Consider the following 22494-nt stretch of genomic DNA (forward strand, 5'->3'; position numbering starts at 1 on the left):
AGGCAAGTCTTTTGTTGCTCAACTGAATTTCTTCTGGCTGATTAAGGAAATTGTCATTTAAAAAATATTGTAGCCATGACCTGTTATGTCAAAGGTGTAGGTGATTAAAATGTGAGGGTGGAGGGGTGCTTTGGTGGTGGTTTGGTTCCATGAAACCAGTGATGAGACTGAGTTTGGAAAGCTTCAACACAGAACCCTGTGAGAAGCAAGGAACTGGAAATGTTAGTGAATTGGAACTTGGGAGATCTAGTAAGTACATTACCTCTTTTGCCACAGGGTGCTTGTGTGCTTGTGTGGGGTTGTATGGCATCTTTGCCTTAGTCTCTGGTGTTGAATAGGAGTAACAATATTTCCTGACTTCACAGGAGTCTGTTTCTCATGAAACAGACCTGATACTGAAGTGCTGAAATATTATGGTGACAAAGACTTTATAGTCTTTCCAGTAAAACTCAGAACCCAAATATATGGAAGCCCTAGGGGTACATAAAAAGAGTTGTCTTAAATGCTATAGTTGTGCAGTTCTGTCAAGAGTAAATCCTTCTTCACAACAGAAAACAATGCTTTGTGCTTGTGTATCTCCAGCATTCATCATAATATATTGAAGTGTACAATTAGATCTCTTTTCACAAAATTAAACCCCACTACATACCCAAAATGCACAAATGCTCTCAGTGCCTCAGAAAAGTAGAAGAGATGAATGGAGTGAGACAAGCTGTTGGCACCTGAGTGGGAGGAAAAAAAAAATGTAATGTGGACTTCTTATATGAGAGGTCAGCCAGACGCTTGAATCTGTGAGATTTGAAACATTTGTTAGCAATAAAGCTTCATAAGGAAATACATTTTGTAGCCAAAACACGTGTCCTTGCTGACCACTTGAATTTCCTTCAATTTCTGATGTCTGACCTACTTACAGCTCCTTGATAGAAATATACTATAAGTGGCTAGAAGGCTGATGGTGAATTTATGGTTCATCATCATTGTCTAAGGTGATAACATAGGATACAAGTTTCAGCAAAATGAAGGGAGCATGTACATGGTTTCTTCTAATTGCAGATAAACTTAAAAATGTAGTTTCTTCATCTGCACATTACCAGCACTAATTGGAGGCTGCTGTTTGCTCCAATGTATTGTGTCAATGATTGGTACACTTACCCCACATTTCAAGCTAAAGGTGTTGGGCTAGCGTAGACTTTCCATCCTAAATCCAGTGCTGCAAACAGTAGGTCTTTAGCAACCTAGTTTATTTTGCTGAAAGCTGACTGGGGAAATGGTGCATGAGCAATTTAATTAGCCGATTAGAGGGAGTGGAGATGAGCAGCAGGGAGTGGCAACATCATGGTATACAGTCACACGCCCCACAGTGACTTACAGGCTGTAGTCCAGCTGACTTGCAGTGAAAATTAATTTGAAGTTTGGAAGTAATTTCAGAAAATGGGAGATAAGCATTTACAGCTTTTGAGTTTTCATTAATGAGCAGTCTGAATCTATACCTGTACTCTTTCTTCATCCTGTACTCTCAAAAAAATGCATCTACCCCTCTTCCGAGTACAAAATGGTCACTAACTGTTACTAAGATCAGAATAAAAAGAAAACATTTTTGTTTGGTTTAATTTTTTGTTACCAAAAAATACTTCACATATGAAAATCTAGGAGAGCATGTTCACTAAATGAACACTAAATTAAGTCATGACACATTATAACTAGGTCTGCATCTGTTGTGGGTACCTCTTTGTCTAAAGGCTTGGAATTTTCTGGGATATTTGGTTGATGCTCGCTGCAGTTTGTTATGGCCAGGTTTTCTTCTCTTCGAGTTCTAGAGAAGTTTCTGTGAGGACTTTTTTGTGCAGCTTGTTTTGCTGTGAAATAAAAAATTGGTTGTATACCTTTTAATAACACACTGCTAGGGATTATTACTTTTTTAAAATGTTTTTGAACTTTGGACTGAAAAGCTTTCTTTTAGATTTCTGATTTAACTTTTTTTGTAGCACTTCAGTGCTAATTTAACTACTTCGTGGTCACTGGAAAACTTCATCTTGATGTAGACTGTTATAGAACATTTGAAGGAAAATTATTCCTGGATGTGTTTAACTCTGTTAATAAGACTGGCTTCCACCTTCTAAAACACAGTTGCAGTCAGTGTCCAGAAAATCAGCTCCCCTCCACCCCCAGAACCAATCAGTCTTTAGGCACTGGACGGTAATTCTTGTTTGCAGTAAATCGATGAGAGGAAGGAGAAAGCGTGCTACTTGGCCATGAAATTTGGCATGTTATCATGTATGCTTGTGAGGAGTGTGGGCTAGGGTTGTGTATATATAACACTTAATTACAGAACTCTTAAATCATTCTACAGAGTGATTTCCTCTGTAATTTTTATATTCTTGTAATAGTTTTTGTGTTTAGTTGCTTTTTTTTTTTTTTATAGAGAAGACAAAAGAAATGTGGCATCCTAGTGACATCCATGTGATTTTATCAACTGAACTGCAATTTTCCAAACTAATAGGAGCAACAATAGGTGGTTGTTTCCTTTGGGGGTCAACACTAGAAGGGGACTGGGGTACCTTGCCCATCAGATTTTGGTTTCTCTGCTGCCAAAGATACATCAGATTCAAGAACTCCGTCTCCGGCTCCTGAAGGGAGCATGTTGTAGTTGCCTCTTCTTTCCAGGGCTTGGTCCCAGCCTTTTCTGAATTTCCTTTAACCTGTTTCAGTTTTACCTCTGTCTTACCTAGAAGTCTTTATCCCTTATCGCTCTCCTCACTTGAGTGATTCTGGACTCAATTCAACAGACAAAATCTTCTTTCTTTACCAGTTTCTCTTGCTCTGCTATTTCTGTCCCTAGCTCCAAATGTTGTTATGCCTTTTTCAGCCACGTGCAGTTTGGGTTACATGGCCTCCTTCCCTTTTCCTTGGCACCTCTCTGCATAAAGCTGTAAGCCTACAAAATATTTAGGATGGAGGATCTTCTCACAGGGCTTGCAGTTGGTTGACACTTCCAATAGCTGGACACTTTCAAAGGTGTTTAACTCAAGCAACTTAAGGCATATATGAATGTAGACAGCTACGTGCACATCCTGGATGCTGTCAGATGTACTCCTTTTACTGAAGCAGGGGTCACTACAGTGTTTCAGATTAAGCTGTCAGTTTTGCTTTTTAATGCAAGCATTTATTTCTTCATTTGTTTCTTGGAACTGGATGAACCATTTCAGTTTAAGAAAATTGAAGGTTTGAGGCTGACACACACAATGGAAAGCTTCTGCCTAACTAATTAAAGTATGGCAAATTCATCAACCACTGAAAGAAAATACGATCTAACTATGGGAAGCATTGAACAACTTTGATTAGGGAAGTGACTAATGCTACCTGTAGTTAGTTACCGAAATGGATCTTGGAGTAAGACTTAAGATTATTTTTGTCAAACCATGACTTACATACCACTTTATTAGAAAGGCGTAATATGGAAATAAGAGCAACAAAAAGATGTCTGCACTTGTTTGTGTTGAAATTTATGGTACAATGAAGACGATGTTGAGAACTTGGAGGAAGAACAGTGATTTTTATTTTTTTGTAGTTCTATTTGAAATTAATTGGTCTGCTGCTTTAATTCAAAGCCAGAGTACATACAACAGACTGTGATCTGGAAAAGTGTCCTGAATATTGGTATTCCACAGAGCACATCGTTCTTCTCTAGCTCTGTGACTTATGCAGCTAAGACGTCTCATCGAGCTTTAGTTTTGAAGAGAATGTCTAGCGAGGTTAGTGGATGTTTTGTAGTGTTTGATGATAGTTGTCCAGGTGATGAATAAATTGTAGTAAAGCACCAGAAGAATGTGTTTCCTTTTTGAGATATTCTGAGAGTTATTTCCCTTTCTGATTAGGCTGTGAGTTGAGGCAGAAGGAGAATGATGTAGTAGTTACAGATTTTAAAAAGCAGAACTAACTTTAATGTACACTGACAGAAAAGGAATTTTCCATTCTTGACCACATATTATTCAAAGCTTGCAGTTTTAGAAGGAAAGCAGGAACACCTTATGACCTCCAGCACATTCCAGTGTTTTGGTTTTGAGTTTTTTTCTTAAAAAAAAAAAAAAAAAAAAAAGTGACAGTTTCAAATGCATTTTGTTCTTATCTGATTTACATTCACAGGTCCATTTCCTGAACTGACCAAAAATTTGATGATGGATGCCAGTTTCTTCAAGGGTTTCAAGGTTATATAATTAAAATAAAATCTCAAAGTTCATAAGCTTTAGTTACTGAATGCTGGAACTCAATCTCAAAGCACTGCAAAAAAAAAAAAAACAAAACCCTGTAAGCTGTATTTCTGTTACAGCACTTCTCATTGTAATGCAGTGCAAGTTGTGCACATGGGATGGGGACTTTCTTAGAAAGCAAGAAGAGCCTAAGATTTTTAATAGGCAACCATGTGAAGTTTAAGATGCAGTGCCATCACAAAAAAAAGGAGACTGTGATCTTGGGTGTTACAAACAAGGGTGCAGTCACCATAAAGAGGTGGGTTTTTTAAGCTGGTGCACTGGCAGTTGACACAGGCTTCCAGTTTATTATGAGGATGTTGAAAATTGAGTAAGGTGCTGGCAAGCGGCATAACAGTTACTTAAAAACTGACAAAATGTATTTTACTCAAGGAAATTGAAACACAGACCAGAATTCAATAGATTTTTAATCTAACAAACATGAAGAATTGCCATCTTTGAAATAATAGTAATAGTTTCTAACCTGAAGAGCAAAGTTCCAAGGCATATTGCTTAATGTTTTCTGTTGCTTGGTGGTTTTTTTGAAAGATACTTGCTTAATGTAAAACAAGTTATTGGGCTCAGTATCAATGTACCTGGAGGAAAGCAGATCAGAAATAAAGTTGGATTGTGAACTGATAGACCCTTTTAATATTTTGTCCATTCACAGGTATTTAGTTTCCGAAGAAACAGAAATGGACATTGGGATTCCAAACCAAAAAGCTTTGAATTGTATGATGGCAGAGTAAATGCTAGCAAATCGTAAGATCTGTAATCTATAAAGCTGTTAATTAGTCACAGAGCAACTGAACAGTGAAACTTTTGACTGATACCATTCAGGTTAAGTACAGGAAGAAATGGGTTTTGTTTTGTATTGCATTGTGTTTGAAGGATACTCAAATGAAAATATGTGGCTTTGTTTGTAGTTAAACACAGCTTTGAATCCCTGTTTTTCCATGATCATAAGATTGTTTATATAAGATATGAGATCAGATCTTACTCGAAATAGTACAGTATTTTCATTTATCAGTTAAACTCCAGATGACTTTTGAGATTAGAGTGGATAGTGTTTTGAATTTCTTCAGTCATTCCTTATATTTTATCCCTGTTTTCTTTTTAAAGGACAATAATTTCTTTGGTAGTTCTGGAAAAATCACCGAGATTACTTAGATACAAGTTGTAATTAAATCATTCTACTTAATGTCATTTCCCTGTATAATGTTTCTGTATTTTGTATTATTTCCTGCTCTTGTCAGTGAGTCTTAACCTTATGTTTAGTGTTGTGTTAGTGTTTGGAGGTAAAGCTTTCTTTGTAGCTTTTTCTCTGAGGTGTAAAAAGTTCTTAAATCTGCCCATTATCTTCTCGAAGGGCCCATCTCAGCAGTGAAAATAAGCTCCTTAAAATATTTAGGGTTGAAAACAAAATTGTATTTATTTCTTAATTTGGATTCCTTAGTTTTCTCATTACTTGTACAGTGGTTTTAATTCCTTCTCATAGAGTTTGGCACACTGTCCCTAATGATATGTAAATACTTCTGAATTATAACCCGTTTTTAATGAAAACAAAAGATGATGTGCTGTACACTAGGTAGGAACATGTTAAAAGTTCTTTGGTACTAAGGTATAACAAACCTCAGTGACTGTTTCTTCCAAGATACTCCCCACGTCAGTGGAGGTCTATAGTTTTGTGAAATTCTGTTGGTGGGTGCACCTTGTTCATATCTGTCAGGCATTTCATTTCTGCTTTTGAGTTCAGCTTATTTTCAGATCCTAGAAAATTAGCTATGTAATAAGGATGATAAATTCCCTTTGAAAAACAGATGCCTAAAAAGATGCTAACTTCTTTTTTATGGGATGTTGAGCCAAACAAAATCTCTTTTTGTCTGTCTGAAAAATCTGTCGGCCACAGGATTTTTTTCCTGTGCCATTGTTACTGATTTATCTACTTGTGTTCCTTGGAAAAAATGTGAAATACTCATTGCATATTGAAAACAATAGAACGGTGTGTGTAAGAATGCACTTGTGTGGGTTGCATTGCCACCAGCTTTTTTTTCACGTGTAGAGCAGCTTCATCTTACTCCTTGAAGCATGTTGGTAGACAGTTCAACTAAGATACTGCAAGTAGTGACATGGCAGTAGAAAAAATATTTGGAGGAGATTTAATATCAATGCAGTAATAGACTGGGTATTGCTCAAAGGTAAACTAAGCAAACACTGCTTAGGGGATTGTATAGTACAAGCAGACCTTTTTTTTTTTTTTTTTTTTTTTTTTGAAAACTAGATCTGGTTCTTCTGGTTCATGTGCACTTAATGTCAAATATTGTCTGTCTTTTCTGCCAGCAGTATATATTCTGAGTGGAAAATACCTCTAGAGCCCGCTACTTCTTAATATTGATGGACAGAGTAACCACTTTTGTAAGACTGGATAGCTACTATCACTTAAGGAAAATGGCCAAAAATGCGTGGAAGCAATCTGTGACATGGTAACATTCGTTAGCCTGCAAGCATTGATCCACCTTTGAGACTTGCATTGAAGAAGGTAATGGTATAACTCTCAGACTTGATTATGGATTCTGTGGAACTCTTGTGCAATGACTTGCAATGACTTGCAGCCTTCTGCAACTAGTGACTACATCTGCTAGTGGTGGCTCCCCATTTTCCTAAGAAATGCCAAGTACATAAGTAACTGTGCAGCATAAGGCATGGTGTTCTGAAAGATGACGATCTAGCAAGAAAATGTGTGGACACCACATGTTCCCTGGTGATGTGAAATTTACTGCCCTTTAGCAAAACAAGATGTAGCCCCTCCACTCTTACAGATAGCCAATGTGGACCATAGAGTAAACAGAAGGATTAAAGTATAAGGTTGTCCACTTTGACTTGGTTTAAGCAATATAGTGTATACTCTGTAGGCTTCACATTGAAAATTAAACAAGTGCTTGAAGAAAATGTTGAAGTGCTTTGTTCCCTTAATGTATGTTTTGAAGATGGAAGTGTAAATTTCTTCAGCTTGAGTCTGAGCTCTACCACCGGCACTGGTGACAAGAAACTTTAGTTTGTTCTGCTGAATCCTCTCAGATTCCTCTCTGAGAGGAATCTGCTTGTCTGCCAGACCAACAACATGCTGGAAGCTGCCTGAAGAGTACAACAGCAAACGTTCTGAAATTTTACAAATATGTAACTTCTTAAAGGTGAAAACCTGTGCTCTCATATTGGAATTGCTCAGCCACACCGCTGTGGGACTTGGTATGCCACACTTAAAGACAGTCCCGTGATTTGCCTGGGGGGAGGGTGTGCAGCAGCACTGGAGGTAATTACACAAGATCACAATAGCAACGACTTGTGGTTATCTCAGTGGCTGTATCAGTTTTGTGCTCCTAATTCTCACAAGGAAAACTTCCTAAGGGAGCCTGTGTCATACTGATGCACGGTCGCTCTGTCATAACCTGGCTGGAGTCAGCTTTGTGACTCCTTGCGTGTGGGAGATGTATCAAGGCATAGTTTCTTTGTAGTTTCAGAGGGAAAGATCTGTGGGAAATAAATGTGGCTAATACATTTGCAGATGTGATGAGCTCTTAACATGCAGGTCATGAACCGTAATGATGTATTGGGCATCCCCACTGATGAGGAAAACATCTTGGTCTTGCCAATCGAAGATTTCCATCAAGGGCTAGACATATTTTTTCCCGATTTGCTGCAGTCTCTGTATAATGACTGTTGCAGGAACATTTCTGTGTATTCTCAGAGAGCAGCTTCTAATTTGTTTCACATTTTAAATTTCATACATTTAGAGAGAACCAGTATTTTCAGTGCTAAGAGAACAGACCCTGCTGGTTCACAGAGGGAAAAATAGTTATAGGGTAGCTCTGGAAAACTTAGGAGACCAGTAATTTCAATTGAAGTTATGTTGCCTAGGAAGATTCCTGTTCATTTTATTTAAGTGTGCATTTATGGAGTCACTGCAAGTAAGAAGAAAACTTAGGTGAACTATTTTTATTTAGTCATATGTTCATGTGACTGGACTAATTTTGTTTGGTCACAACTTGGCCTTGGTATTCTGAGCTTTTCTAAGAACTGAGTATTTGCCAGCCTTATTTAGGGACTGGAGTTGCGTTTTCCTCATGCTGCTTTAAAATTCTCAGCTGAAATTATTTTATTTCATAAATGATAACTGTTGTCACAGGAAAGTCTGTTGGTGATGACCCTCTGTCAGTATTCACTGACAGAATAGTGATTCATCTACTGTCCAGTCCAAACCAGAGAGCCTGATAAGCTAGCTGTGCTTTGTAGTCAGTAACATTTCCTTTTTTATAAATATAATAAATAATGATAGAGATTTGTATCAATCCATTGCATTTTTCAAAAGCTTCTCTTTGACTTCAGCATTTAAGTAAGCTCAAAATACTTACTGCTCCACATACAACGTTGCTATGAATCTTACAGGTTAAATGGTACTGTACAGTTGAAAGGTTTTTATAGAATAAGTATATTGCCGTTATTTCTTTTCCTTCATCGTTGGATGTGTTTGTCCTTGTTTCCAGAGTCAGAGCTCTGTGTTTTGTAGCTCTGTCATTTGAGATAGCCATTCTATGAATATCTGGTTTATGGATGCCATCTTGCAGGGCTGTTTTTGAAAACCTGTTTACTCTTGCAAACAACATCTGCTACTCCTGACTATCACAATATTGCTTAGAGACAGCATGACTTTGCACCTCTTTCTAAAAATGCCTTACCTGTAATTGTTGGCAGTGTCCTTTACTTTCAAATCAAAAAGGAAATTATTTTTTTGTTAGTCTTGACTTGCTGACGTTATGCATTTTATGGTAGCTACTGTACAGCCAGTTTAATGTGCTCTTTGATTGGTTTCCTCCTTCCTTCCCTGCCTTCCTGCTCAGTATTGTGAGACAGGGGAATCGTCTGGACAGTCTTGTCTGCTGTATCTAGGAACATGAGGACAGCCGTAGCGACTAGGGATGAAGTCTACTGGACTTCGTTTCCTGGTTTTGGAAGCAGCTGGGAGTTAATAACTGAGGAGTGGTTCTAAGAAGCAGGAGAAGTGTAGTGTAATTTTTTTTTTTTAAATGATTAGTTCCTCTCCTTTCCTTTTGATACAGTCTTTTAATAGTCAGCAAGTTAGGGCTGTCTGAATCATTCATACCTGCTTTTAAGAAAAAGGTGCTATTTTGCACAGCTAACTGGCTTTATTATATTTCTGAAAAATAACTGGCCATCTCCATTTTGTGGACTCATGGTAGTATGTGTTACAGATTCATGTGTTACAGGCTAATATATAATGCTGTATAATAGTTCTTCTTGCCACACCTTTTCTAAGCTCAAGTCTGTAAATTCTCCTCATGTAAACTTTGGTCAGTATCTCTGACAAGCCTGTCCTTCTCCCTTGCATTTCTGAATGCTGCTGGCTTCTTGTTTGGGTGGGATGACAAGAATTACATGAAACTTTCAGTTTATGATAACATAGGGGATTGATTGACAGAGTACCATCATGCATGAGTGAGAAGGGAAAGCCATTCCCGTTCTAATAATTCCACATGTTTTATTTACTTGTCTGCTGTTGACCACCGAACTGCTGTTTTCAGAGCAGGGCCTAACATGATGCAAGTAAAGATCTCTGGCAATCTCCCCTGTGCTTGCCTATGGGTCTGTGTTTATGGCTTGTGTGTGTGTTGCCTTATCTACAATGACTTTAAGCAATGCGGTCTTTGTTGTGTCACTCTTTGCAGCCAACACAGCATTGACTAATCCAGGTAGTCTTGCATCATCAGTAAACTTTGATTGTTCATCCTTGTGCAGATCACTTTGGTAAAAAAAACAAAAACAAAACAAAACAAAACAAACCCAAACCACCAAAAAACCAACCCAACCCCCCCAAACCAAAAACAAAACCACAAAAAACAACACAAACAAACAAAAACCCCAACTGGAACCAGCAAAAACCAAACAAAACCCCGAAACAAAAAAAAACTCAACAGCACAGGCCATAGTCTAGATGCCAGTTGGTATCCTCTCTATATTGTGAAACTGGCCTTTATTTCTAACCCTTGTTTTCTCCTAACTGGGCTTTTAGAGAGGAATTCTTTTAATCCTGAGACAGCATAGTTTCTTTAACAAGTTTTGGTAAGAAACACTTTCGGGGGGGGGGGGGGGATGTGTGTATTACTTGGGTAATTCTTTGTGTTGAGTCCTTCAAAGAATCGGAACACAAGTGTGAGACAGAAGCCTGCAGAAGTCACACTCTGCTGCTGTCTGCTGTGTGTTACTAATGCTGTCTCTTCTGTAGGGTGTAAATCAGTAGAAACTATAGTACTCATGTACTTACCTGAATTTCTCAGGACTGTTGTGGGGCCACTACAGAGATCAGTTTCATATATTGCCTTCAGTTTGTGAGGTAGCAAGGTTGTTTTAAATGAGAGGTTATACTCTACAGTATGAGTTGCTTTAAAACATAGTGTACTCTTGATTTGTTAAAGGTTGTTGTGCACTTGGGTTTGGGGTTTTTTTTCTGCCTTTTTGTGATGCTTCAGTTTGTGACTGTGCTACTAAAAGGTTCTTCCTTTTTGTAAGAAATTACTCTGGTATGTGAAAATTTCTTGGACTTTCTCTGAAACTTTTTTCCTGAAATTTTACAGAATGCTTCGCTTCACTGTTAGTGGCAATGCACCATCCTGCTGAGTGCGTGTCTTACACGCAGATCGTTACTCAGGATCTGCAGAGTTTGTGCCTGCAGCTCCAAATTATTGATTTTGGCTTCCCAGATCAAATACTGGGGCTGCTTTCTTGATCTCTGAAAGTTTCTAGTTTGGTTCTTGGCATTCATTAGAATAGCAGCATTGTGATTTTAAGTGAGCAGGAAAGGCTGTATACAAAATAAAGCTGTATGGTCCTGTTGCTCTTTAGAGAATGACTTGAAATAAAACCCAATTTGCAGTGTGAGTGATGTGCTTGATCTCACAGACACCTGGCCAAAAGCAGTTTTAACAAGCAGCTGTATTTTTCATTCCATAAGTGCTCCTATACCTTGTTTATAAGACAAGAACCTGATCCCGTTTTCTGGTCAGGGATAATTACCAGCAAAATTTGAACATGCTTTACTTTGGGGGGAGAGTTTGTGTACTCTTGCGTAATAACAGTCCATAGCCTAGTTATTTTTTATAAATTATTAAGCATTCTTTAAATTATTGCTTAATCAGATAATTGGCCCTGTCTTCTTCCTAGGAGGCAGCTGTTTCTCAGTAAGGCAGTCCTATTTGTTGGACTCCTGTCCAGCCAGTCCTGTCCTGGATTTGTTGGACAGTCCTTACTCATTGACCTTAAAAGCTTTTTTCCAGATCTTCTGACTCTGAGGCTTGACATTTGAGGATGGCTGGGCCCAAAGCCACTTGCATACATTAATAATGCTTTGTGTGGTTTTTCAGTATGTTCTCTTTCTGTCTGTGGTACAGCATTACCTGGCTGTATTTGTTTTCTTCCATTTCTCTAAGTGCTTAGACAACATAATTCATTTATCTGTCATTGTCCATGTACAGACATCATTTGCTTTTCTCAGGCTGTAGAAAGCTGTGCAGCTTTTGTTCTGCATTAAAGCCATAGTTATAATGTTGCTTCCCGTATTTCAAGAAGAGTTCTGAGCTGTGAGTGAGCTTTCTGAAATGACAAGTCTTTGGATAATTGGGATTTTTTTTCAAGGTAAGCTGTGCCAAAATTGAGATTATTGGAAAATAAAGGCATGTAAGGTTATGTTGTGAACTAGATTTTGCCCAAGGGCCTCAATCCTGCTTTCAGGATTTGTTCAAAGAAAACACTTCTCTCTTCAAATCTCATTTTGGCAAAAGAAATTTCAGTGTAAGATTCAGGCTTCCTTTGTAATCTGCTTTTTCTGTTATTTTGTCACACCCTTGTTCACTTACATCTGTATGAACTCAACTATGCTTTACTTAAGAGAAAATATCATTAGTCCCAACATACTGTGTGGGCTCACTGATTGAAAAGTACTGCAGGCTGGCTTCTTAGCTGATCTGTGGATTTGATTTACTGTAAATGGGCTAATTAACCGTAAGATGCTATACTGCTGGTGTTTGTGTGCAAGGAAGCTATGCAGCATTTATGCTGAGTTGCTTACAGTTTTCTGTTCCTGATGAATGGGTTTGTTGTAGTTAAATTTAAGTAGATAACATTGGTATAACAAAACTTGAAATAAAATGAAAAAAAAGTAGAGAAATAGGCAAGACAAAAACGTGCTATTTTGTGAGCTGCTCGGTTTGTGCTCAGTGTTTCTAGCTCTTTTTCAAGTATAGACCTAGCTCAGATTTTTGTATTTTGTTATTAAATAACTGAGAAGAGATTGTGATTTGTGCTTACAGTTGTTCTGGAGAGTCTTAGTAAAGACTAATTTATGAAGGATCTGTGCTTTTTAACCCTTTCACACAGAAAGATTTAGCAAGTGCAGTATTCCAGTACTTTCAAAGAAAGAATAGAGTGGTAGTATGTGTTACTACTATGATTGAGGTAAATTAGGCTATCTTAAGGATGTCATTGTAAAAACAATAACTTTTGGCATTTGGTTGCTTGGGTTTTTTTCCTATTTGTTTGGATGACAAAAGAAACTTTTCAAGAATTTTGTAGTTGATGGACCCTCTCTCTTCTGTAACTTGAGATAAGCAGTAAAATTCTCATACTAGCGAAATTCTCGTATCTATCTGTTCGGTAGAAGATAGAAGTCTGTTGTCCAGCCTTATCATTCTACCATTTTGTACCATCTGTAGACAATTAAGAAAACAAGGTAGAGAAAATATTGTTTGCTTTTTGCTCTATATAAATAAATGGAAGTGAGCATAATAGCCAAAGGAAACATTCCTCTGTGATTGCAGCAAGGTTTGTCCAAAATAATAGACCTTGTATTTGGTAAATGTTTGGTTTGCCTCTGATGTTTAACATTTTAGTCTCTTTAATGTATTTGGGTGCATACCAGGCTAAGTGTAAAATTTCAAAATCCATTGGTGGAAGTCTTCTAAGACAGGACCACCTGCTGTGTTTGCTCTGCCGTTTCAATTGCTCTATTATGCAGTTTCTTCCGTTGCAAGTTGAGGAAGATGGAAGAGGCCACTTGGTTAAAGTGTTACTTGGCATTAAGTGTTTATGCTGGTCACCACTTTCCTGGTTTTGGAACAAAAAGTTTTATACAAATGACTTGTCTTGGAGTAAAAGTCGTCCAGATCCACGGAACAATGGATCCATGTTTCTGTGGATCCAGCCAAGTTGGGTTGGATCCACAGAAAGCCGAACTACGACTGAACTGCTTCTCCTTCCCATGAAGTGATGAAGAGATCGTGATACTGTGGTTTCCTATGCACGTCAGTAATTATTCTTGGGTTTTAACACTGAAGTGGCTGTTGAGGCTGTGTATGAAGCTAGCTTTGTCACTCTAGTCACAGCCCTACTGCTGGCTAATGAACAAATTGTTAAGAATAATAAATTCTTCAGGCTTTAAAAGTGTCTTCATGTAACGAATATTACAGAAATAATGAGCACTTTGGTATGAGACTTTAAATAAACCATGCAGAACTGTATGGTAAACAGTAGTGACTTTGGCCAAGAAGCATCTGAGTCAGCACAGAAGATGGTCTGAAACATTCCTTTGTTGTGTTTAAAAAAACAAGGGCTTTTCTTGTACTGGGAGGAGAGTGGTGGTCAGCATACCTCTAGTTTTACAAACAGCCTTCTGCACCTGTGGTAGAAAATGAGATTGGTGAACGTAATCCAAATGACAGCATTTTCTCTCTACCTTATGATGTGTCTGTGACTGTCGACTAAACCAAAAGCGCAGGCAAACGGGAACCTCCAGAGTTTGTAAGCAAAATTAGGCCTTGTCCTTAGTCCAGTCTGTACAGTCCTTAGTCCTGTCCTTCGCTGTACGAGAAGGCCTCTCAAACGTTTGTAAGCACTGGTACAGAATGACTCGCCCATCTTGGAGCCATTTAAAAAGCTCAGCTCTAGCAGCATTGCAATTAAAAGCTGCCTCAAGGAACGGTTCTTCTGGGTAAGGTGATGGTGGTGTGGGAGACCTAGAAATCATGCTACAGAAACTGCTGCGCACCCTCTTCTCAGCCACAGTTAATGCTGGGCAAATACTGTCAAGTGATGAGATTTGCGCCTTACAGGATGTAATGAGGAAATTGTGCTTTAATACAACTTAAAGTATTAAGATAAATCACAGGCAATTTAATGCCATTTTAGAGGTAACTTAAATGCGTTCTGCCACCTGGGTCTGTCACTTACATCGTCATGTCCTGGTAACAAGGACAGATTTTATTCTCTGGACTGTGCTGTGCTGAGCATGTATTCAGTAATGTAAACAGTTACAGTAATGGAAAAGCAGTGGGTAGGGGAGCATAAAACCTGTATGTAAGAAGCCCTGTGAATGCTGACTGGTAAGAGTATTTTTAAATTTAAAGACCTAATTTTGTTCAACTCTGAGTTGGGTTCATATAGGAATGATGTTTTGAGCAAATCCATCTTGTATCAAGAAAATTAAAGGATCTAAATAAGAGACATCTTCAGTGTCTACAAAGAAGCCATCTGTAGCTCTTATTTTTTCACACTGAAAATAATGCTGCCTAGTAGACTGGATTTCATTTGCAACATTACTTTGTAAATACTCTAATGGCTAACGATGTGGGTCAGTGCTAGGATGGGTGACTTCAGAAGCCATTAGCCTGTGCATTCTTGGTCGTCTTTTGATAATCTTCATCACTGCTAATCTTCTAAAATTTATCTGAAAATGAGTAACAAAAATTTTGAGGTGACATTGTCCAGGTTTCCGTGGCAGCAGTGGAGATGGTAGTCTTTCACAGAGATAATTTTTGGTTTGGTTTGTGTTTTTCTGCTGGCTATTCTGTCTGTATGTTTTTACTCTCTAGCTTTTAGTTGTGGTCGGTCCATGTCCTTTCTACCCCAGCCCCCAACTCCAACACTGGAACAGCTCAAGGTCAAGAATCTGGCTGTTAAAGGAAACTGTTTTGTTTTGCATTAAGATTAATGGAGCTTTAAACTAACCAGGAGAGAAGGATTGTTCTGCTGAAATTGTTAAACACATCCACCCTTTTCAGCAGACGGGTTTTTGTTCTCAGTAGTGCTGGAAGCGAGTAACAGGTTGCACAAGCAGTAAGATATTCAGTGCAAGTGCATAACTCATTTTTTAATGAAAGGTGAGATTGGATATGTATAAAATTGGCAATCGTCATTAAGAACTTAAGTAAACCCTAGACCATAGTATTGCTTAGTAGGGGATCATTCAGTTGGAAATAACCTAAAATTAAGAGTCCTATGCCTTTGTCCATGTGTGTGCTTTATGTTGGATTACTCGAACAATGAGATACACTCACTATGGTTCACTTTTCCAAGTGATTTGATGGAGACATGGAGAGAGAATACAAGGAAGGGCCTCTGAGCCCTCCTTGTTGTCTATTCAAAAGGCATAATGGATCCCACCTTTTGCTCTAAACATCTTCAGGAGTCCTTTTGGGAGCGATACAGCAGCTGCTTAAGTGATTTTGGAACAGGAAAATCTGAAAACAAAAATCAAGCAGAGGTGTTTTGTCAGTAGCATATTTCTCATATGTGTAATCAGTTCACTTCTGATGCTTTTTCTTCCCCATCGCCTTCTGGACGCACTTGGCTAGGCGTTCTCTCTGGCTTGTGCAAGCATTGAGAAGCATGCCCAGGAACATGGCTCATGCCCTCTCTGTTTGATTCCATGTATTGGAGGGTGCAGTACTGGAAGTAAAATACGGTATTGCCACTCAGTTCTGGCTCAGTCCAGTATAACTTTGGCTGACTACAACCAGGCGATAACTTGCTAGTCTTTCTGGTGAGTAGGAGGAGTTCACTGCATGCATGCTGACTGCAAAAGCCCACACTGTCATTTTTCACTGAGAGGTTACGCAGTCCAGAGATGAAATGTTAATGTTTCCTTTCAGCCATACACTTCCAAATTCTTGAGGCTTTTTTTAGCCAGTTTGCTTGCATTTATTACTGGCTAAAGTATTAACATCTTCTGCTGTGCAGTACTTTAGAAGTATAGTTATCTATTTTTATTTTCTCCCTGTAAGACAGATGATGACCCTAGGGGGTATAAGGCAAAGACCAACAATTGGGGGTTTCCCCTGCAGCTGGAGGTTTCTAAAGAAAATAAATCAAATCTGAATTTGTACAGGAATGTTTGCCTTGCATTCCACACATTGAGTCAATTTATCTCAGGGGCTCTCTTTTTCCTCCTCCCCACCCTCTTTAAAGGCTTGGTGACTGGAAAAAAAAAAAAAAAAAAAAGGGAGGGGTATATGGTAGATGGTAGAAAGAGATTTTGTAGCCACTGGTGCCAGGAATCATCAAGGAATGCTTAAGTAGTGCCTCTTGTGACAGCATCCAGTCTATTGGAAAAGCAGCATGTGCCATCTGGCTTCGATTTTGACTTAATTAAATGCATGCAGCTGTTTTTAACAACTCAACTGAGATTCAGCTGTCTTGACATTTTGTAAAGAGCTAGAGTTTGGATTTTGTTGGGGAAGCTACAATAGTCACCTGATTTATGTTGTTCGGTTCCCTTTTGGTGTGGTCCATGCAGTTTGCTGATATTTGAGTGACAGTTCTGTTTAAATAAACTCTTAAAACTTGCAGACTCTTGGAAGTCTGATTCAGTAGGGTTTTTCCACTCTAGATTCTGGGTTTTTTCTTAGAACTGCAGTTATTCTGGATTTTTTTTATAGTGAAAGGAGATTCTTAAGTTCAGCCAAGTCATTTGTCTGGGAAAAAGGCAAGCTGCTTTGTTGAAGAAGTTAGGTTACTCCAGCCAAAGACTCTATATCAATGGGATTTTAGCTCTTGAGTGGGGAGGCAGGAAGGGGAAGGATGGGGGGAAGGAGGAGAATGCTTTCTTTGCTATTATCCAGAGTCCTTCTTAGTGCAGAGAACAGCAAGGAACTACGTTTCATGGCCAAGCAAGCCATCTTGTACTGATGAGAGCCTGTCCTTTTAGTTCTCTTATCTGTTGTTTCATCTTGCATCTTTACCCTAACAATAGCTTAACTACGCGATGAAGGATGTTGAAAAAAAATCTGCAAAATCCTACCCATGCAATTGTAATTTTAAAAAATACTCCTTTGTTGTTCTGAGTGCTAGGCATTTTGATTTTGAGGCTTTATCATTTTGATCTTCAAAATTTTCAAAAAAATTCAAGGGAAGGCAAATTCATAGAAATAGTATTATTTTTATTTAGCATCTGGGTGAGATGAACAAAGACTCATTCAAATTGCCCTTTTTACTTTCAGTTTTATCAAGTTGACTAGTGATACTGGTGAAGTATTCATGTAAAATAAGTCTTCTGCCATATTTTTGAAACTTCCAAATTGTCAATTTTTTGCTTTCATCCATCTATAGAGGATTACCCTGTTTGTTCCCTTTTTTACCATTGGAAAGGGTATATTCTTGGAAGGCCCTTGCTGAAGAGGGAGTAGTTTTATAGTTACATGTGCAGGAGTATCTGGCCCTTTTCTAGTTCTATATTGCAATGAATGTTTTTGGGTTTTAATCTTTCTAGATCTCTTATTTTTAGCAAGTTATCCTTGGCCAGTTGCCTCCCATTGTATGAATGGAATTCTACAGCTCTCGTTATGAATGTCAGTTTGCTTAGACCTCTTTAGCTGATTCAGTAAGTACAATATCCAGATCCCTCCTGCTGTGTCTTAACAGCTGTGCTGCAGGCTTGGGATAGATTTAACATTTCATTTACATCCTTCTCTTTTTACCCCTCCTCCCCCCCTGATCAACCAAACCCTCTAACCTGTAATGGGCACTCTGGCCTGCTCATTCAAGAAAGAAGCTTTATTATGAGCTGGTCAGCAAGCCTTCACATGTCCATTTCCCTTTACCCATTCATGTTTGAAATCAGGATTTATGAAAAACAAACAAACAAACAAAAAACAACAAAAAACCCCTGTTTTGACAACCTTGGTGATTGGTTCACTATCTGTGGAAGAAATATAGCATGAAGAGATAGCTGTCAAACTTCCTCATGCAACTCTGCTAAATGTGTCTTAAGCCTGGCCTTGAGAGCCCTGTTCCCAAGGGTGAGGGACTGCTGGAGTTCTGCTTTCATACGTCTTGAATTCTTGGTTTCTGTGTTCAGGCTGCTGAAAAGGTTACAAATAATATTTCTTGCAAAGGAGGCACTTATTAGCGATAACCAAGCAACATCTTCCTTCTAATGTTAATCTGATTACTGTAGGACTAATTGACTCAAAGCAGTTGAGAATTGAGGAGCTTTAATTTCTTATAGTCCACCCGTATGTGTAGTTATCAAGGTAAGGAGAGGCTGGGTATTTTGAACAGTTCAGATTGTTTGGCATGACTTTCTCAAAATCACTTTGCTAGTATGCATTATTATTTTTATTTACTGGAAAGTTAAATAATTGAATGGAGAAGCCCCCAAATCTTTTCTTTTGTTGATTATGAATTGAATATGAGAGCATGAGATTCTTTTTCACTGGTATGAATGCATTTAGATTGTTTTGCTTGTGTTTATCCCAAGTTATTTTAGTGGGATTGCTGCATGGTATCTGTGGGCTTGAGGATGGCACTATTGTAGTGGCAGACATGCTTTTATATAATTTTAAGAAAGCGTTTCTCTACTTTTCTCTTATTTTGGAGATGCACCAGCAATATACAAAAACAACATTCACGGTTTTACTTACCATGAAACAGGTAAGCAAGGCAATGGAAGCCGGGATGTTGGAAATAAATCTCCTTCAGGAAAGTTATCTGATTGTTCTGCCTGTTTCCTCTCTGACCACATATTTATTTGTTTGAAGGAGACTCTGTAGGACAGAAACTTGAGACAGAATTAGGTTGGGGTAAGAGGAAAGGAAATGATTCAAGCCAGCAACTTGTACTCAGTTGGATTGAAGTTTGCCACAAGTTCATTTGGCACCTTCTGTGATTTAGGATTGGGGGGCATCACTTGAAGAGCCCTAAGTGACTGCAAACTAGAGAAATGCCTGAAATTGTAGCCAGGTTATGCTGGGGGTCCCTGATCTGAGAGCAGGAGTGTGGTTTCTTACCTTCATAGTGTATGTGCATCCATGCTTGGGAGCCCTTTCCCAGCTGATGGTATAGCAGAGGAAGCTTTGGGGGTTGACTGGACAGAAGGTCTGAGTTGAACCTGCTGATTAGTGGCTCGGCTGTAGAGTAAGTCAAGAAGAATGTAAAACAGCTGAAACCACCATTGCTTTGAGACTACCTGTACAATTCTTCTTTGGCTCTGCTCTTGTATGAAAGGTAGTCGGCTTATCTCCTCTAACCTGTTACTGAGTTGACTTCTGCTTCTTCTTGATCCACAGTTTTAATTGGAGTTACATGCTTATTCTAAGGTCTAGCAAAAATATTTGTTTGCTTTGTACTTACCTTGTAGTAGATGCTCCCTGTAGAGGACTGAATTGGTGCTTAGTGTTTTGGTGAATCACAGTGCATTTTCTTGTGTACTTCCATTTTAAGTTCTCTGGGTGAAGAAAGTGTCGTCTTGAAGTATATTCTTGTAGCGCATAGTAGGCAGGTCTTGGTGCTTGACTAAGTCTCTAAAACACCGTGACAGTGCAAGCTTTTCGTTGTTTGCACGGTTAACTGCAGTTCTCCATTTCCTAATCTTTGGGGGAACTGACTTTTGAACCTGAAGATATTTTTACTGTTTCAGTTAGCTACACTTATGGTATATACAAGTGCATGGATGTACATGCATATAGTATGAAATGGGGTAAAAGGACCCCTAAGGTGAAGATTACCTTTACGTGAATATCTTCATCACCCCTTCATATTTCTAATTGTGAATCAAACAGTTACTTAGAGGAGGGAGTTCTAACCAAAAGTTCTAAGCAAAGAATGTAAAAACACAAGGTCTCAAAGTCCAAGAGCGTCACCCCTTCAAAACCTAAGGAAGTAAAGAGCTATGTAGCTGACTTTTCTAGAATTATTGATCTACTTTCATCCAATGTAATGCTTTTCATATGAGAATTCAAAAGTCTTTACACTGACTACAGGTTAAATTTTATTCAGAGAACCAGCACTGTGTCTTTTATTAAAACATCTGTACGTTGCACTGAGAAATAAAGTTAACGTCTTCTGTGTGGCATAATTTACTTGGTTTTTATAGCAGAAATTTAGTTGTGACTTTTGAAAGTGCTGATTGGAAGACACAGGATACTTACTGAAAATTGAAAATTAAAAAACTTAATTGGAGTTTGAAAACAGGAAAGCAAAAAACCTTTTCCTCTCTGTTCACCACCTCTTCCTTGAGCTACTGGAAAAGAGAGAGAGGGTCAACACTTTAATAAACAGCAAGAAAGATTTTTTTTCATAAGTTCTCTAAGACTTTTTATTTTCAAAGAATATTTGCTTTATTTATTTGCAAGTAGAATATTTTGACCAGCTTCAGTTTTGTGCTTTCACAGTTCTTGAGATTTTTAATGGCAGGAAAGAACACAGGTTTCAAGTCATTAGGGGTTTGTGCATTAATTATGATAAATAGCTTTTTCTCTGCCAAAAGAAGTGTGATAAGATGCGGGAAGTTCACAATTTTTTTTTTTTTTATTTTTTTTTTTTACTTGTGTGGATGTGTGACAAAGGGAGCTTTTAATAAGGAGAATATCTCTGGGAGAAGGGAGAAGTTAAAGCAAGCCAGCCTCATTTCTTCTTAAATGTTTGGAGGTTTAGACCTAAGAGAAGAATGGCTCTTTTCTCCAATGTGGATAGGCCTTGGATTTTTCTGGATTTTGTTGATAGAAGCCTGCTCCATGACATGTAGCCAGGATGCGTGAAGATAGACTTGTTCCACGGGCAAAACAGAAAGTGGAGGGAACAACGTACCTTCGTAGCATAGGTATGTTCCTCCTGGGAAGGCCAGTCCTGAAGGGTTGTTTTCCCTACAGCACTGAGAGTACCACCCTAGGCCTTGCACCTTTACAGACTGTAATACAGATAACTACAACATGTAAAATGTCTTTGTTACTTGTATTTACAAGGCAATGAGCAATATGGAAAGTACAATAGCATCTGCAGCCATGTACCATATGCATGTTTTGTGGGTGGAGATCTGGGCCGCCATAAACTCCTTAAGTTACTTTGCTCAGATGAGAAAGCAAAATATTATTTGTACAGTGACAACAGTTGAGTGTGCATATAGCGTATATAGATCCCTTTTAAAATACAGGAGGGCTATGACCTTGCATTCCAGAGGAGATTAAGTAGAAAGCATCAGTAAAAGCCATCTGTAATCAGATTCTCTGTACAGTTTTTCTTTTTAGTGGTTTTGATCCAAGATGAAGCCAATGAGTGATGTGAAAGTCTCCTTAGCAGAGCATGAAACTTCCTAACTTCATGCATTTGGCACATGTTCAAATGGCTCTGTGTGGGGTCAGTTGTACTTTAACCTTGAGCTTTAGGCATGCTGCTAGAGAGTCGAAGCGTTTTTATTTGTCCTCTTCTTTCCTTGGTTAATACATTCTGTCTTAAAAGTGAAAATATTTAACAGAATGACATTTTTTTGTTCTTCTTTTTTTTTTTTTTTTTTTTTCCACAAGTCAGATGGTAAATGTCACGGTCCAGATAACTTTTTTTTTTTTTAACCACTTTCTAAATTCAAACTACTGTGTTAAACCATTTCAGCTTGGCAGCTGGCCAAAGTTAGCTGAGGAGTTTCTTATCTAGCCTAGTCATTCTGCAGGCATTCCCTTAAAACTCTCCTTGAGTCCAGAGAAATGAGCTGGTTAGGTCTTGCTGTCTCTCAACACTGCCTGCCTAGCATCTGGGCAAACTATGAATTTAACACAAATGTGCTCTAGTGCTTTGGAAGGGATCCTATTTTGCTATTGCTCCATGCAACAAAGAAATAGCAAATATATCACAATATTGCTTTCATGCCAATTAAAGCAATAGGTATTTGGTATTTGTGGTTATTCCATACTATGGGACAGAGCTTGATATATCTTCTGTAGCAGTATTGTGTTTGTATTTGTCTTGTGTAATCTGTACAACTTCCTTTTAAAAAAAAAAAAAAAGCAGCTTTCCATGACTGGTGTTGTGTGGCAGTTTCCATTAGTCTAGAAGAAAATTTGTTATATGTCAACATGTTTAGACATTACCCTAAAATAATTCCTTAGTGCTCTCGAGTGTTGCCCGTGTGCCCATT

The 22494-nt window shown here is 38.3% G+C and overlaps 1 protein-coding gene across 1 annotated transcript in view; it reads left to right on the forward strand.

Moving 5' to 3' along the window:
- The window catches only part of SHROOM2 (shroom family member 2), a gene marked incomplete at its 5' end in the record, with an annotated part of 124206 nt that overhangs the window by 11309 nt on the left and 90403 nt on the right, over nt 1–22494 (forward strand). The window lies entirely within an intron of this gene.

Source organism: Platalea leucorodia (assembly GCF_965183815.1).
Source record: "Platalea leucorodia genome assembly, chromosome: 2".
Taxonomy (NCBI): Eukaryota; Metazoa; Chordata; class Aves; order Pelecaniformes; family Threskiornithidae; genus Platalea; species Platalea leucorodia.